This window comes from Lepidochelys olivacea (assembly GCF_965140295.1).
Source record: "Lepidochelys olivacea isolate rLepOli2 genome assembly, chromosome: 9".
Classification (NCBI taxonomy): Eukaryota; Metazoa; Chordata; order Testudines; family Cheloniidae; genus Lepidochelys; species Lepidochelys olivacea.
The window spans coordinates 84,489,694-84,495,693 of NC_140419.1; positions in this window are offsets into that span (position 1 = coordinate 84,489,694).

Here is a 6,000-nt window from a genome sequence, read left to right on the forward strand (position 1 = left end):
AGCACTCCTCCATCTGACTGACTGCCATGTACCCTGACTGCACCCAAATCAACCCCTCCTCCTTGCTGCCCCCCCCCAGCAACATGCACCCCAGCAACTCTGCCAACTGGAAATCCTCTCACTAGCACTTGCGTTCCCCCCCACTGCCCTTAGGCCAGCCCTTCCTATGACCCTGCCTCAAAAAGGATTCCAACTGCCCCCCCAATCCCTATAGAGCCGTGTTCCATTGGCACCCCCTGCTGACTGCGTCTACCATGCCAAGCCCCAGGTCCCCAGACAACACGCTGGCACATCTTCTGCAAAATGCCCTGCTCACAAGCTGCTGGCCCTTATAACACAGCTAGTTTCCAGGTGGCTATGAATAGAAAACAGGTGCGTTAAGCCTTGGCAGATGCTACCTTGTAAAATACCCACTGAACTGCTCACCTTAATGTTAGAAGAAGTGAGGTGGGGAACATACTGGAAATATGGGGTTACCCCACAGCAGGCTTGAGTCCACTGATTGCCCGGCGCATCTTATGCTATTAAGCTCACAATTAACAATCCACTCCTGACTCAAGGACACAGGCGTGTAGAGCACAGGACATGCTCGCTGTTTCATCAGCTGTGTGCACCAGCCTCCAAGGCAAATCATCACCGTCTGTTTGACATGAGCCTCTCACAAAATCTGGCATACAAATGATTGGCAGCACTTGACATTTGTAAGACAGGCTCAAAGGGCCACATTCTGCCCTTACGTGCACTGTTCCAGGGTTGGCCATGTTTAGCTAGCCGTTGCAGACATTAGCCTCACAATACCCCTGAGAATTGGGGGGACTTATAGGCTTCCAGTTTTAATGATGGAGGTTGAACGCAGAGAGAATAAGGCCGGATTTAGAAAGGCATCTAGCTGCCTAAAGTTGCAAAGTGGCACCTAATGGGAGTCATAAACATCACCTAAACAAGATAGGGGCTTAACTCACTTAGGAGCTTTTGAAAGCCCACTTGGCATGTCTTTAGGCACTTCAATACAATTTGTATATCTGGCCCTAAATAAGTGACTTGGTCAAGGTCACCCTGAAAGGCTGAGGCAGAGTCAGGCACTGACACAGGGCTCCTGAATTTCAGTGCACTGCCTGCCTCGTGCCATGGCTCATAAGATGAAAAAACCCTATCATAGCTAAGGCTGTAACTTGTTTCTGTCCATTCAGCACCATGGTAGCTGATGTTGGTTATCTGAAATGCGAACCTAGGCTCTATATGATGTTATGTCAAACATTAAACTGCATGTAAGGCAAGGTCAAGACAGATGTGAGTGCCCGGAGTCTGATTGCCTCATTTGGTAGATGCTCACTTCACTATGACTGGCATGCTGTCAGAGAGAGACACGGTGGGTGAGGTAATAGCTTTTATTGGCCCAACTTCTGTTGGTGAGAGAGAGAAGCTTTCAAGCTACACAGAGTTCTTCAGGTCAGACCTAAAGCATTCTCACCCATAGGAGTGGGTCCACTAAAAGCTTTTCCCTCACCCACCTTGTCGCTAATATCCTGGGACCACTACATTGCATGCTGTAAAACAGTTTCAGTGCTTTTTGGCATCTTAGTGGCAGGGCAGGTCTGCTAGTTTTAAGGTTGCCCAACATTTCCCATTATAAGTCCCTGTTTTCAATTCTTAAGTTTGCCAAACATTAACAGTTTGGACTGAAATTTTTACATGCCAGGTAGCTGCCGCAGCAAAATTTCAGTTAGAACAATTCAGGTGTTTCTGAGGAGGCTAGTGAAAAATATGTGATTTTGTCCATCTTTGCTTTGAGAATCTCTAGTGCCCACCTCCACCCCTTCCCCACCCCTTCTGCCCTACCCCCACTTACTTTGGAGCAGGAACTTGAAATTTGTTGGGGGGGGGGCAGTGTTTCTGTCAGAAATGCCATCCTCATGAAAATCCATCCAACTATACATATAAACCTTTCAAAAATTACAGTTTGTGCACGCTCAGTGGAGATGACTTAGATTTTCACGTCTAACTTCCCTGAGGGTTCCATCACACTTGGCATGTTCCAGCCTGGGGCAACTGTCCCTGCAATTGCAGCTCTGGCCTGCTGTGGGCCAATCTATGTCTACCTGAACTGCTAGCAGGAAGACTGTCTCTCCTTTGCACTCAATGCCATCCATGCTGGGCCCAGACAGCATGGAATAGGAAGCTGTCTGAGTCACTTGTAGAGAAGACAGGAGGCAGAACTGCAGGGGGAAGTGGATTGGGACAAAAAGCCTGGAGAGGGGAATGTGGGTAGGCTTGGGGGGGAGCAAGATGGAAATGGGATCTAGGAGTTGGGCTGGAAAAGAGTGGGCAAGGAGACGGACAGAGTTGGGGGAAGGGAATACTGGAACTGCATAGGCTAGGAGCCTGGGACTAGGACTGGAGGGATGAGGAGAATGGGGCTGGGCCACCATCCGGAGGTGAAGACTTGGCTTAGGATGGGAAGCCTGAGGCATGGAGAATGGGACTGACTAGGTGAGAAAAGTGGCACTGGAAGGAGGAGCCAGGAATGGAGACGAGTCTGGGATAGAGACAATTTTGGAGGAGATAGGGCAGAATGGATCATGCTTGCATGGGAATGGGCAGAACGGGCTGTGGCCACTAGAGCAAATTCTCCTTGACTCTGGAATGGAATCCAAGATTCCGGAGTCTCACCATTCCTCTGCTGTCAGCAAATATCTGTGAGAGCCACTGGCTGGCCATTCTGTGCCCTGAGTGAGGCAGGAGTCTTGTGATAACAGTGTGTGATAATGTAATTAGTGACTGTCTCATAATGCATGTGCACAAGGGACCAAATTAAGGCTGCACCGGCAATCTTAATTCTGGCATTTCCTGACTTTGAGTGCTTAACTCTGCAACTTAATAATGTTCTTTTAAGGTGTATGTGTGTGTGTGTGTGTTAGAATAAAAGCTAAAGTTCCCCCTCCTTGTGACTTGTTTGTAGGGCAGGGAATGTAGCTTATCTCCAGCTGTGTAATACATATTCATTTTTGGCATTTTATGGTTTATAAATATGATAATGGGCAAAACATAAGCTGAAAAATCACAGCACTAAGTGAAGTTTCCAAGTGGTGGAGCAGTGAAATACATGGCTGTCTAGAGCTTTGTAAAGCCAAGAGATACAAGAGCTCCAACATCTAGATGGAGGATGACAGGTAGAGGAGGACTCATTGAGGACTGACAGCTGATGAGCTAGCGAGAATGAATGTTTTGTCTGAATATAACAATATGGATCAGTGACAGGAGGTCTCAGAAAGGCTTAAAACATGAACAGTGTGTAACCAAAGGAATGACGTCTGCCTGAGTTTGCAGACAGCCTGGAGGAGGGTGAACTCCCTATGCATCTCAAAGAGGAGTTACCTCCAAGACCCATAGTTCTGGGAGCTTCTGCCAATGCAAACCCCACAAAGGACTATGTGTGTGGTAGGAAGTAAAGACTGCAGCAGGCCCAGCCCATACACTGCTGCCACTACACTTACCACCCATGCTTCAAGTGGGGGCAGAACCACAGGGGGATGGTCTTAATTCAGCCCTGATATTATTTTACTGTACATCATAGGGAAATCCTATGGAGAGAGCTGAGAAAACACAGTTCAGTGGTATTTATAACTTTTATTTGCAATACTTTAGGTCCAAGTTTCAAACTGCAATATTTTTACACTCAAGACACAGTCATGCACAATCCATATTTCAATTTTCTATTGCTTCAACCACAATTTAAAATAACTTAATGTTGGAAAGAAAAAATTCTTTTAAAAAAATGGATGCTGAGGTCAGTACAATGGGTCCATGCCATCAGCATATTTACAAAGTAAAGAACTTAGTTCTCTTCTTAAAAAGATCGTAAGTACCTCTTAATCCAAAGCTACAGAAGAATTCCACTACACACTTTTTTTTTTTTTTTACAGATAAACACGTCCTAAAAAAAGGAATGTACAGCAAAATGAGATACATTTTTGATAAACAATGAAAATGTAGGATCCTCCTGTTTACGTTTGTCTGGGTACCCTGAAGAAAAACCCAGCAGACACTAGTATAGCTGTAAACTAGTTGCTTCTGATTGACCGGAAGTTTACAGATGGTTAAAACTCAAGCCAGTAAATGGTTGCAGGATTCTTTTGCCAGATCTTACTAGAAGGTAGGTGTATATGTGCGTACAGCACAAGCAGTGCAGTGTAAATAGACATATACAAGCTCTAGAATAACTCCCTGGTATAGCCCCTGGACTCAAGTTCTACCCATAAGGTTAGTTATTATTTCCACCATGGCTTACTGGTCTGTACAGTACTTTGCGATTGGGACATGTCCGTAGCTCGCTCACCCTCCAAGTCCAAGCAGCCAGACATTTATGGGATTTGCAACCAAAGAGTTGACCAGCCTTTTGTTGTTGTTGTTCAACAGACAGATTTATTAACACAGCCTAAGACTAATATAAAGATTCAAAGCAACTGTGCACACATTTCGTTTGTAACCTGGAAGTTCAGAGGTCAAAATCTTAGCAGGCATGGATGTAAAAGAATGCCTCAAAAGTGCAACATTGGACCGATTATATGTTAAGCACCTCGTACGAAAGAATAGACTGGGTCTGACTCTCTTGCACATCCCTACTTCTCCAGGGAATACTTCGCAGCAGCCAGCACATAAAGTGACATTCTGTTTGGGTGGCTCTGCCTTACCAGCACCTGCTAATTAAGGGCCAGCTGCTGCTGTCATTGAAGTCAATGGCAAAATTCTTACTGATTTCAATGAGAGCAGAACTGGATCCTATATCTGTTCCCTAAGTGTACCGTAAGGTTGGACAAACGAAACAGAGAATATTCAGCAGCAAAAGGATTTTAGTTTAGAACAAATCAAGCCAACATTATTCCCTAAGTCTCCTACTATATTAGGCCAGCATGTCATATCTGGGAGACTTAGGCTCAGGAATGTCTTGGGATTGCAGGCAGTGATCTAGTGGAGGTTATGCCCATGAAGGACTTGGTCTCCGGGCTGAGGATGCCGATTTAAAACACTGCTGTAAACAGGCAATCAAAAAAGGAATGAATTGAGAAGTTTGACCACTGTGTCTCAGATAATGATACTTGGTTAGAAGCCACTGAGGATGGAAGGAGCAGAGAGGGGTGCAGAAAGGGTAAAAGCAACCAAATAAAATGTAGAGACTAGGAAGAGCAATAACAGCAGGGGTTAACCCCCTTTTGCTTCTCTCTTTGGAAATATTCTTCTAGCTGATCCAAGTCCCTAAAGGGAGTGAAGGGAAGACACACAAATGATAATTGCTAGGTATTTCCTCACTTGTAGTCTTCGATTCAAACATGTATTTGAAAGTGTGCATTGATGCCTCTCAGATCCATCTGCAATGATTGCCAGCTCACTGCTCCTGATTTCAGTCCTCTCTTTCCTACCTTGTTTTGACACATTTAATACGCAACTGGTAAAAGCAGGTGTCTCTGGCCATGTCTTGCAGTAATTGAGCACTAAGCATGAGTGGCTATGAATGTGGGCCCCACTAGCTTGGAGACAGCTGCAACTGGCACACAGATGCTAATGCAGACATTTTTAATCCTTTGGGGAAATGTCAGGTGCAAAGCCACCATGCTCCAAAAGTAAAAAAGGTCATTTTTCATTAAAGCAACTTTAACATTAATATCTTATGTTACCCACAATTTCCTAAGTCACGGTCAGATTCTGAAACTTACTCAGAAGAATAGCTAAGCAGTAATAGTATTTGCAGAATCAGACCGATGACTGACCGGAAGGCACCAATGAAGAGAACATAAGCTTCTTTCTCCCACCCTGCCACACCCTTTTTGAGACTGCAGCTGTTCCCAAAGATCCACACAACCCATGCGTTGAGCCAAAACACGTGGATTTCACCTCCAAGCATGGGTTTATGCGTTTGTGACGCAACCCCAGAATGCTGGCTCATCTCTGAACCATTGATAAACAGAGGAAAAGGTGTAAGCAAGATTCCGCAGTGTTCACCTA